The following is a 12,785-nucleotide window of genomic DNA, read 5'->3' as shown; positions in this document are numbered from 1 at the left end:
GCCCTTGTGCGTGCTTTTTGTTTGTTCTTGTTTAGTTTTAATTAAATCATGTTCTCATATTCTATGTCTGCCTCCTCCTCTGCATCATGGGGTTCATCACCAACAAATACCCCTGACAGGTTCTCCCATTTTTGAGTCTATTTCTGTTCCAGTGTGCTTTCTTTTTGTTTACTTTGTAGTTGCTAGGTGCGCTGATTAGACAGTGCTGTTTCTGTTTAGTGATTGGTATTGTCACCTGTTTTTGGCATGAATCACGCCCCTTAAAATTTTGGTGTCTCCCAGCCTAACTCTCTGGATCTAAGTGTTACGTTCGGGTCGCATTGCTGCAATGGTTGTGTTTTCACAGATGCAGAAGAACAAGCAGGAAGCAGCAGAAACAGCGTGCAGGTAAGAATCTAGTTTTATTCCACGAGGCAGGGCAAAAAATACAAAAACTAAGACGTTAAAATAGCACGGAGCAGAAAACGCAAACAGTCACCAATGGCGAACAGCATGAAAGTCTTAAGCATGGCAAAAAACTAATAAGCATGGCAGAAACAGGAAAACGCAACTGTCGCTTGTAGCAAACATTGATCCAGCAACATGGACTGGGAGACACCAAAATATAAAGAGATGTGATTTGAGGCAGAAACAGGTGAGAACACTTATCACGAAACAGAAACAGGAGTTTCTAATCAACGCAACTAGCAACAAAAGAGTAAACACAAGGAAAGTGCGCTGGAACACAAATAGACACAAACATAGGAGAAACCCAACAAACATAAAATGAGACAAGAACTGTCAGGTCATGACAACTTCAAATGTCAACATAAACAGAATTTTTTTTTTTTTATAAATTATTCCTTTGTCTTTCACATTTTATGTCGACAAAAATATGTCGGGCACTTATTCGTAACAACACAAACACTAGTCAATATTAACAGGTTATCGACTAAGCAGAATCCACTGTATTTACTTCCATCAATGCTACTATTAAGTAACTCTGAACATTTTACACAAAATAATGTGTTGGTCATGTTGAAATGTCTAAAAAAAAAATGGGCTTTTATTTATGTTTCAAACCACATATCCAAGCTCAATATCGGAGAATTGTTGTATTATCATTTATTTTTTTAACAAACCGTTGAGCATTCTGACTGATACAATTAGACACATTGCTGTTAATATACATAATTGCATTAAACATAATAGAAAATATATTAATTGATAATTGCATTAGGAGACCATATGTTGTGTAAATGATCAGTTTTGCCAAGACAATAAAGAACATTTTATGCAAATATATTAAATTACTGTACTTTACCACACATGGATCACAAAAGGTGTCTGGTCTACTTACTGGAGGTCCTGGAAAACAAGAGAGAGAGAAAAGGAGATATAAGTTAATCATTTTGCTCACCTTGTGTTTCATTTCGTTATTAGTGGGGTTTTTTTCAGTTATGATTCGGCTCTGTTGAGTGTTGAGTTACCTGTGGAACCTTCCCCGGTACCTACAAACCTGTCATGCAGCAGGCATCATTAGTGAATGGAATTGTGTGTGACATTTACCTTAGAAACTGATAAAGTGTGAGGTGTATTCTCATTTGTAGACTCAGATGACAATACTTCATAAAACTAAATATACTAAAGGGTAACTGCGCCTTTTTTGGGAATTTTGCCTATCGTTCACAACCATTATGACAGACAAGAAGACACATTTTTTGCAATCTAATATGTGAAAATCGGCTCGTTCTAGGTGGCTAGCAATGCAGCTAATGGGAGCAATCAGTTCTACCCCTTAAATCACTTTATAAATTAATTCAAAAACTGTCAAGATTTCACTTAATTTACGTTCTGTAACCTGTATAATAACAAAGTTGTAGCAAAATGTTATTGTTTAGATCTAACACTGAGGAACTCTTTTTCTATTGTAGAAACACAAATTCCCATGCTTCAGTTTTAGCTGTAAAAGCTAGCTACAGAAAGAGATAGGCTAGAAACGTGCTTGAGTTTGTAATGCACAACACTGCGCTACAACACCAATCTGACTGAAAAACATGAATAATGAAGTATTAGCATACATTTCATGTTTTGTTTGTACACCGCTAGCCAGACAGCGTATGCAACCTAGTTATAATAACAAGCATGACATGCAACATGTATCACATACAATATTAGATTGTGACTCACTCGATGGACAGCTGGTCGGAGACGTTTATTTACAGTTTATTTGGGTAAGCACTCCATTTATGTTGAAATTGCATAGGTCAAGTTCCCCGTTTACAGTGCCAAAGTCACTTTGACCTCACTCTCTCAGCTTTTTTTTTGCTCCAACGTCTCACTCTTTCTTTGTGCTTGCTTCTAGAAGCAGTAGTTCCTCCTCAGTATATTCAGCTTCAAAGATATAAGGATGTCCAAAAATAGTCGTCTTAATGGCCAATTATCAAGTCTGCCATTATTTAAAAAAGACACTTGCTTTGTTTCCGGAAGTAGGACAAACATTTGTTGCCAGAAGTCGGATGTGTGCTGCAATGGAAACAGAAATAAAACAGACCAAAGTACGCTAAATATAAATCTTATTACATATTGTTGTGAACGTGTCTTTTACTACATGATATATACCCTTGCATTGTGTATACTAAATGTTGATGAAGGGTTTTGAAGTTATTTTAGAGGGCTTTTAAGGCTACAACGGTGACTCCCATTAGCTGCATCTTCCAAGTTTTTTATCATCTTTAAAATTCTCCAAAAAAAAAACACACAACATAGGACACAATATTACCACAATTAGGAATGTTCCAATTAAGGTTTTATACTAACTATTCCGATCATCGTCCAGTGAAATCGGCCTATATCAATCACATGTATTGATTGTACACGTATTCATTTATTTATGGGGAGTTCTGTTCACTGTGTAACAATTTCTTATTCGCTTTTATAACATACAATTGTTTGATCAAAACAAAGACAACAGTACACAATAATATTGTTTTTTTTTCCCCTCTGTGTCCAGGGAATTCTTCCCCAAATTCTTACTAACAAAAACACCCAAAAAATTACTTTGAAGAACATAACATTTTGATCAAATCACTCCAATATTGCATGGATCAATATGCAGTCATCTTAAATGTCATGTGCTGTAACAATGCTGACAGCCCAACAATTGTTCTATCATCCTCTATCTCGACTCCTATCAACATCATCCCTACAGGGGAGACGCTCCCCTCAGTTTACTTTACCCCGCAATGGGTCTGCTAAGATCAGCTTTCCGGTCAGAATTTGAGGCCGCCGATTTGTGACAATCTCGTTGCTTTATTATTAGTTTTGCAGGGTACAACCGGACCCATTCATCACTTTACTGCGCGGTGCGTGCACTCTTCTTTCTTTATACTCGCCCACTCACTCACTGACGTCACTCAGCCAACACATTGACTTTCTCACAAACTCACATACGCTACTCTCATAAGTAAACCAGCTCCCCTGTTGTGCACATGTATATACAAAATATGTAGATACATAGACACGCACACAGCTGCTTGGCTTGATTCCATTATATTAGTGGAGTTAGGACCGCACATCTAGTGTCTACTAGAGCTAGTAAAATGACTGAATTTGGTAACAAATTGCTACAATTTGTGTTTTATCTTTAACAAATGTGTTTTACCTGCTACATGGCTTATCTGGGTACATTTATCCATAGTTTTGTTTTTAGTACTTACTAATATTTGTATTTTTCTGAAAGCACAGACCAGGATTGGCAACCAAAAATCATGAATATAATGTTAAAAAATCTGTTTTATTATATTGTAATCCAATCCTTGATTATGGCAGACAATATGTAATATAGAAAATTGTAAATTGTCCTTTGAGTGCAACAAGAAAAGCTCAGTGTGCCGAATGCCTTTTTTGTTCTATTTTAACCTTCTAAAATTGTTCTTTGAGTGCAATAGGAAACATGAGTGTATTGTATTGTAAGACTTTCTGTTAAAATAAAGGCAAATATGACACTTTTTCGTAGTTCCCTTTAATTGGAAAAGTATCGAAAAGTATCGATGCACATTTTGGTACTAAATTATCGGCGTCGGGACAGCCCTAATATACACCATATATATATATATATATATATATATATATATATATATATATATATATATATATATATATATATATATATATATATATATATATATATGTACATACAGTATATATAGACATATACATACAGTGTATATATATATCAGTATATGTATATACATATATATAAATACATATATATGTGTGTTTGTATGTGTGTGTGTATATATATATATATATATATATATATATATACATATATATCTACATACACATACACTCATACATACATACATATATATATATAAATGTGCTGTATAGTATACGTGCTTGGGTCCCTTATTTTAGGAACACTAATAAACAGCAATAAATAATAATGCCAATAACAACTCTGACAGAATGCTAAACAATTTATGACAGACAACCTCAAAAAAAAAGAATGGAATTTACATTTTTGAGACACCTAAATGAGACACCTAAAATGTACATTAAAATAAAGAATCTGGGATTTACAATATTAACAACATATGAACGTCACTCCTCTTTTACTTCTCAGACCGCATCGTTTGCAATCAAGCAAAATGCAGTAAACACAGCAAAATATGAATGCAACAGGTAAAAAAACACCTACAAACTGATATAATATCACTTTTCTGCAGAGGTGTGTTGTAAAAATCTGCTTCGGCTTCTATCCTTGACACCCGTGTTTCAGGCTGGTTACTCTGTAAACAAACCTCGTTTGATACAGAGTAGCAGCCACTGCTTGGTGACCCATCTACCTGGAGCTGCAGTGACGTGCTGTAGATTACTGTAACAACCAGTATATCACTGAAAAGTGCAGATTCCAACCAATGAAATACTTTCTACAGTTAAAGACTTACGGTAATTTGTAAATCCTACTAGGAGCTACAGTTTGAATGTTAAAGGTCTAAAAAAATATTTGGTAATGTCCGGCGGGCCGGATCAAAAACAAACAATGACGTCTTGCCCAGTTACAAACAACATACCCTTCGATACACGTACAGTACGTCTCGTACAACCAGATGTGATGCCTAAAACTGCAGTCTTAGCTTTACCAATAAAATACATTTTAAAACACTTGCAAATTATAAGGAAACATATTTAAACACTCACATAAAAATATGTCTCTCCAATATGTGCATCCTTAATATTATTACTAAGTGTAATTTTAGGAAGCGGGGACACACAACATATGTTAGTTTTTTTAGTGTTGAAGGTAGTTTGAATAAATCTTTTGAATTGTATGTATAAAATATGCAATTAGGTAGGGGCTTAATTTGGAGCCATAAAGCAGTATTTTATTTTGAGTCCACACATTACTAAATGTTTTTATTCTTTTTTTTTTTTTTTCAAATTTCAACTGAATTTGATGCAGGTTCCGTACTAAAACAAATTTATGGGAAATCATTTGTTCAATGATTATTTTTTATAGTGCAAAATAAAAAATGTAACATAAATACCACCAATGATATGGTAAATTCATGTCACAGTTATGGTGGCAGTGATTATTATGGTTATTAAAATTATTGCTGTATTGTTAAGTGTGCTCAAAAAATACTTATACACACGCTGAAATTCTTTGATCAAGTTTTTTTTTAAATAACTAAATTGAATAGACACACTGTTAGAAAAGCCACTATTTTTCATGTTTTGTGTTTCTCATGCTTCACTGAAAGCATTTTAGTCTAGCTATTTTATCTGTTTTAATGACAAAGCTTTTATTTTTTTTAATTATTTTTTTATATTAGTTTGTACTATAGCACTTTAAGATTTTTTTAAATGAAGAGTGTAAAACACTTACATTTTTATTTCTGACAGGCAGTGTGTAGTCCTACTGTGTTCCGCAGTCCGTGAACACATCCGTCTCGTAATCCTCAATCACTTGCGTTAGAAGACAAGGGACAAGCTTTAGCAAATGGATGGATATTAAATCATTATTGGAGTGTTTTTTGCCACCTTACAATTTATAATTTTGTATTGGATTTCGGGTTAATTTTAACATCTATTATTGCACCCAAAAATGTGATTCCTTTCAATTGCTACTCTGTCAATTTGTATTTGTGTTTGTTTGGCGGTTGCAGAATAATATCACCGGTACTTTTGTTTTACTGAGATTAAAAGAGAGTCTGTTATCCAAACCATCTTTTTAATTTGTTCATTCTTATAATTGGTATTAGCTTCTGTGTGTTCTCTCTTGAACAAATCACGGTCGTGTCTTCTGCAAATACAAAGTCCTTCGTAACTTTGCAAATATCATTTCTATGTAGAGTTGTTTGAATTTTGAACAACAACTTTGTTTATATTGTCTTTTTTTTACGTTTCCGTCAAAGAAGTATTGAGAGTAATCCTGTAGATAATCTAATAGGGAAATATGTCAATAACTCCTTCCTGTTTTCATGTTAGCATGTAAGATAGTGAGCTGGCGCCAGTCAGTCTGTGAGTTTATCAAAGTGCATTTATCAATCACAGTTTTCCGATCATTTTTATTTAAAACCATAATACTAACAGTCGGTAGTTTTACCACAATTACCATTATTATTGATTTATCGCTATGTAACATTTGCAATCAATTAGTAGGACACTACGAAATTAAATGTACGGTAAATGTTATGGTGCATTATTATTTTTTATTTTCTTTGGATTTAGTGGAACAGCCCCTATTCAGTTTTACTGTACAAATATGTTTTGATTTATGTTTTAAATTTTTCACTTTCTGATAAGTGCTGTGATTCAAGCTGTAGTTTCTCAGTAGTGGTTTGTTCCAGTCATTTACTGTATTTATGAACTCTTCTCACTGCATGCAAGACTGGTAAACGCAAACATCCATGCAAGATTCCTGCTGCATTCTGGGCCTGCCTTCACATCCTGTTGGCTGCAGCAGTTCGCCCAAAGTAGCTTGATCCAAAGGCACTTTGGGGCCCTGAAGAAAACAGGGTTCAAATATAGTACACAAAGTGGCGCCTGATCAGGGGCAGCACCGCCAGCAGCTTTAAATGCAACAAGCAGTGGGCACAACATGAAACAAAACGCACAGCCATAAACACACACACACACACACACACACACACACTGCACTGATATCATGTATGCTAAGCTTTCCCCTCTCCTGAGATTAATGCTGTCTAACTATTGCTGACACCTGTTCTTTCTCCTTATGTAAGGGCTACACTTGGATGTCTCCGGAAATGGAAAAAAAAATAGTGCATGCCGTGTCCAAAATCATGGCTGTTGACTCCTTTCAAGTTCCTCATCCTAGCAAATATGAACCAAAACTGGTTCTTGCACATATTTTAACCAGATAAATCAGCCAATCAAAACATTTAATAATATACTATTAGTAATATGGTATAATATACACAATACAATGATGCACACAAAGTATGTGTTATTCACATACTGTAAAAGGCTTCCACTTCAACAGCTACAATTACAACAAATATTTCCAAATTAAACAACACTAGTTATGTGCCCTTTAATATCCGTTTACTTGACCCTTTGAATTTAAAATAAAACGACGCCAGGCAGCTCACCTGACATCTTGAAACTACCCCATCTAAGTCCGAAAATAACCAGTGGAATTTAAGTTGTGTATATAACTCTAGAACACACCACGGTGTCGCCATTCTTTTCTCACAGAGAGCCCAACCTCAACAGTTGCTCTGGTAGATACACGGCAGAGGAAGCACGTGTTTGTTGATTTCAGAGCTTGACATACAGTGGAACCCCCGAAAAACCAAATTGTCAGAAGACGGCGATGGAAAATCTCAGTGACGGCGATGGAAAATCTCAGTGCAAAACAATTAATTTGAGTTACTTCTAAGTTTACCTCATGTGGAAAGTGCAGATTTCAAACTGACTACATGTAAGATTATTAATGTTCGCCATGATTTTGTCATTGTGTTGTCACATTTTACCTATTAGTAAGCACTTTTGGAAAAGTAAACATACAATGAAACATGACACCTCCTACTTATTAGTGGAAAGTTAATCAAAGCATGAACAGACGTTTGGTTGCAGAGAGAAGTTAGAGAAGCGAGCCAACAGTGCCATCAAGTGGCCAAGTGACACAAACCAAGATGCTTGCATCCAAGAAAAGCCATTCTGCCCTCTATCGCTGTTTGTACTATGCTTGTCAAACAGCACTTAATTTTGGGAATGTTGCCCATGATCCACAAACCTTGTGTGGGACAAAAACTCATATTTTTATTTTCTGAGCTTTCTAATTAGTGAAAACTGTAAATACTAGGCGGCTAACAATGTAGTTAAAAGGATTAATCTACTACTTCCATAAAGACCTCTAAAAAAAACATCCAAAAACCGCCAACTACGCTCTATTTGCATGCCGTGACCAGCTTATTCTATACTATAGCAACATCGTAATTAAAAGAACTAACACAGAGGAACTACTTTTCTTCTTTTTTTTTTTTTTTGTCCTGTCCAGCTTCTCAGGCAATGTAGATGTAGATGTAGATGCCCATATCGGCTGTTCAGATTTATTTTACAAAAGAGAAGTGTGGGATACTTCTCTTGGTGCCTTATTTGAATTTGACTTTATTAAATGTATTTATATTATCCCAGTGGGCACTCGTCCTTAGTTCAACGTCAAGGTGACGTTGAAATTACGTCGCGACGTCACTCAACCATATCCTGACCAAATCACAACCAACTGACCCCACCACACCATATGTTGCAAATCTGGTTTGTTTTCATCATTGGGGGACATCGTCGTTGCATCGTCGTTTCAACGTGTACAATTCAACTTGCCAAACATTCTGCCCGCGTATCGGCCATTTGCGACAGTTTTCAACGAAACCGTTGCTTAATGGCAGCGTGAACTAAAAGCCAAGCTTGTGCGCATGCGTGCTGAAGTACTTCCTTTCCAATCCAGCAAGCAAGATGAAGAGCGAAGATTTGAATTGGAAATCGAACTATTTCACGGAGAAAAAAAACATTGACGTCCATAAAGATTCAGGTTTGTACCTTGAGATAATACTGGTTATTTATATCGATATAATTTTGGCCCTTTCACAAGAGGGTTGCAGGAAAACGAGAAATGTATCTCACGCCTATTCTCAACGGGTTTTTTTGACTGTATAAACTGGACCTGAGCAAACTTTTTTTTCCTCCCCAAGCAGACCACTAACATTTTTTTTCCCCACCTGCCCAAAAGCAAACAATTGTTCTGTACCCATTGACTTTTACAGCCGCGCCAGTCACTGTATTAATTTACTTCCTCTTGATTTTGATCTTCAAAAACCCGTCTGGATGGCAGTTAGGTTTTTCTGGCTCATTTTAATGTTTATTTAAAATGTTGCCAGTTTATTTTAAGTAGAGGTACTTTTTAATTAGTTTGACTTGTTAGCAAGGCTTTGTCTTAAAAGGCAAGTCCACGGGTCGCCCATAAAAGGATCCATGTAATATTAAATGCTATGATCTTTACTTATTTTTTTATTTTACTGATGAGGCCAGTACAGCTATTACAAGAGCTTTTGTCAAGTATTGAAACTTCCAAATGGTTTCACTGTTGACCTGTTGGCCAACATGTATACTAAAATATATGACATTAAAATATTCAGACAGATTTTGTTTCATATGTTTTATGATTGATAATAAAAGACTGCACGGAGCGCAGAAATTTTTTGGGGGTACAAAGTTTTTTCTCTTGGCACAAGAAGGCAACCAACTTCTTTTTTTTTGCAGAGCTTACAGGAGCACACTTTTTTTATATATACGTCAGGAGAACAAACTATATATTATTCAGTTTTTGCTAAACAATCTTCTTTTTCCAAAAGAAAACATACCCTCCCCCACGTTTCATCTGGTCCGCCCCTAAGTCTATGTACATGTACCACTACCGGTAATTGAAAAGCAAAACGTTAATGCAAGGAAATGTACCAATGATTTCAGTTTATGCATATATGGAACGACACTGTACACTTGCTATGATATATATAATACCAAAAAGGGGAATTTTTTGAGAAAACTGTCCTTCCATGTGCAGAAATTGGAGACAGTGGAGGAACTACTCGACCTTGACGAGTTGATAAAAACTCAACCAAGCAAGAAAGATTTGCTGGTAAGTAATTATAACATTATAATTGTGTAGCTGTTTTTACATTGGAAATATTATTGTATTTAGGTAGAAATTTCAGGTTATGAAATCGTGTAGATAAAACAGGCCCTATACTTGAATGTATGTATGTGTTTGCCAGCCTCTTCCCCCAGTGTATGCTTAACACATTCTCTTGTATATTTGCAAACAGCCAGGCTCTCAAAGATTGGTGGATATGACTTAAAGAGCTGTTTAAGCATCATAATGGACAGGTATTTTCTTGTTTCTCTACATGTATATTAAAAATAGGCGATGCAAGACCCAAATTCTAATCTATGAGTGCTTGATCGGGAATTATAATAATGCAAAATTCCGTACTTTTTGGCCTGCATGTATGACTTGCGTGTTCAATTTCAGGCTCATGACAAATGAATTAATGTCCAATCTGAACATGAAGGGGAGAGGGGGAAAACTGCCTTTGCCGAGACGAAGCTGCTCGATGTAGTCACAAGTGAGTTTGTGTGTGTGTTTAATAATTACATTAACATGATTGGGGTAAATCACATGCACCCTTAATTAATTTGTATTATTTTTGCCTGTTTACAGCTAGTGTCTTGGATACCCAGAAGGGGACCGAAACGATGGTCCATGATGCCATAAAAAATAAACTGAAATATGCCCCTGGACAGAAGGGAGGAATAGGATGGGCATCACAGGCTGAATAAATAATTATATTGATTGACATTCTCCATTTTCCATCCATCCATCCATTTTCTACCGCTTATTCCCTTTTGGGGTCGCGGGGGGCGCTGGCGCCTATCTCAGCTACAATCGGGCGGAAGACGGGGTACACCCTGGACAAGTCGCCACCTCATCACAGGGCCAACACAGATAGACAGACAACATTCACACTCACATTCACACACTAGGGCCAATTTAGTGTTGCCAATCAACCTATCCCCAGGTGCATGTTTTTGGAAGTGGGAGGAAGCCGGAGTACCCGGAGGGAACCCACGCATTCACGGGGAGAACATACAAACTCCACACAGAAAGATCCCGAGCCTGGATTTGAACCCAGGACTGCAGGAACTTCGTATTGTGAGGCAGACGCACTAACCCCTCTGCCACCGTGAAGCCCATTCTCCATTTTCTTTGTACTTAATTTTAATTTTGCATTAACAGGATTCAGCCTGGAGCTATATATGCACTATGTTTTTTTGTCTTTAATTATATTGATACATTGGTTGATATTACGTTGATAATCGGTTGGTTGATCTTAGGTTGAAACTGAAAGTTGAATCAACGTTGAAACATTGACGTAGATTCTGTGTCGGTATTTAAATGTTGATCCAACTTTCATTTTCAACCCAAATCCAACGTTATTTCAACACAGGAAAGTGACGTTGTTCCAACGTTGATTAAACGTCTCTGTTAGGTAGAAACTGAAAGTTGAATCAACGTTGAAACATTGACGTTGATTCAACGTCGGTATTTAAACGTTGATCCAACTTTCATTTTCAACCCAAATCCAACGTTATTTCAACAGGGGAAAGTAACGTTGTTTCAACGTTGATTAAACGTCTCTGTTAGGTAGAAACTGAAAGTTGAATCAACGTTGAAACATTGACGTTGATTCAACGTCAATATTTAAACGTTGATCCAACTTTAATTTTCAACCCAAATCCAACGTACTTTCAACAGGGGAAAGTAACGTTGTTTCAACGTTGATTAAACTTCTCTGTTAGGTAGAAACTGAAAGTTGAATCAACGATGAAACATTGACGTTGATTCAACGTCGGTATTGAAACGTTGATCCAACTTTCATTATCAACCCAAATCCAACGTTATTTCAACACGGGAAAGTAACGTCGTTTCAACGTTACTTAAACGTCTCTGTGCCCACTGGGATCATTTGGTGCAGCCAGGAGGGGATAGAAAGAGAAAAAAGGAAGACAGAGGGGGAAATTGTGGGGATAGGAGGGGGATTAAACAGAGAGACAAAAACAACAACAGCAAACAAAACAACAAAAACAACAACAACAATAAAACAACACCAGCACATACGATATGTACAAATATGATCGTAAAAGTGATAGCAAAGAAGAAGTTAGCGAAATAAATAATAATATAGAAATGACAATGAGCATTTTTACACTACAACTGGAGCAATACAAATACCTAATAGAAAAAGCGCTATTGATCATGAACAATACCAATAGTTTACCTCTATTATCAACAATACAGTTGTTCAAGAGAACAACTACTACTTTTCTGGCATAGTGACACATCGCCTTGCTCACATTGTTCCTCCAACCATTGAACAGTAGCCAGCTACTAGCTACTTGAACTTCTTCACCTGCTGCTGTATTGCCTTTGTGTTTGTAAAAGTTAATGCTAAAATTATAAATCATGACTCTCACTTGTATAGTCAAAGGTTGTGGCACAAAGCTGAGAAGTTGATCAACTCTGAAATTCCACACGCTGCATAAAAATTTGACTCTGGTTTTTAACCTGACTCTCTCCCTGAGCTTGGAACTCTCACAGGATGAGAGGGAAACGCTGTCTTGATTTTTCCTTATGTCTTGCCTAAATGGAACATTTGACGATAAAGAATCTTTGAAGACTTAACAAATTGTTTCCTCCCGACATTTTTTTTTTA

General features: G+C 36.2%; 1 long non-coding RNA gene across 2 annotated transcripts; it reads left to right on the top strand.

Annotated features, from left to right (window-relative positions):
• The first annotated feature begins 319 nt into the window (after window positions 1-319).
• On the top strand, window positions 320-11,238 carry LOC133559354 (uncharacterized). 2 transcript variants are annotated; one of them, XR_009808154.1, is made up of 5 exons: window positions 320-387; window positions 10,076-10,150; window positions 10,338-10,398; window positions 10,544-10,637; window positions 10,733-11,238. It is a non-coding gene; the product is annotated as an uncharacterized LOC133559354 (long non-coding RNA). The 2 variants fall into 2 exon arrangements; XR_009808155.1 differs by lacking the exon at window positions 320-387 and adding an exon at window positions 8,958-9,046.
• The last annotated feature ends 1,547 nt before the right edge of the window (window positions 11,239-12,785 follow it).

Source organism: Nerophis ophidion, linkage group LG09 (assembly GCF_033978795.1).
Source record: "Nerophis ophidion isolate RoL-2023_Sa linkage group LG09, RoL_Noph_v1.0, whole genome shotgun sequence".
Classification (NCBI taxonomy): Eukaryota; Metazoa; Chordata; class Actinopteri; order Syngnathiformes; family Syngnathidae; genus Nerophis; species Nerophis ophidion.
The sequence above is the reverse complement of the archived record's forward strand: the minus strand, read 5'-3'. Positions and strand labels throughout refer to the sequence as shown.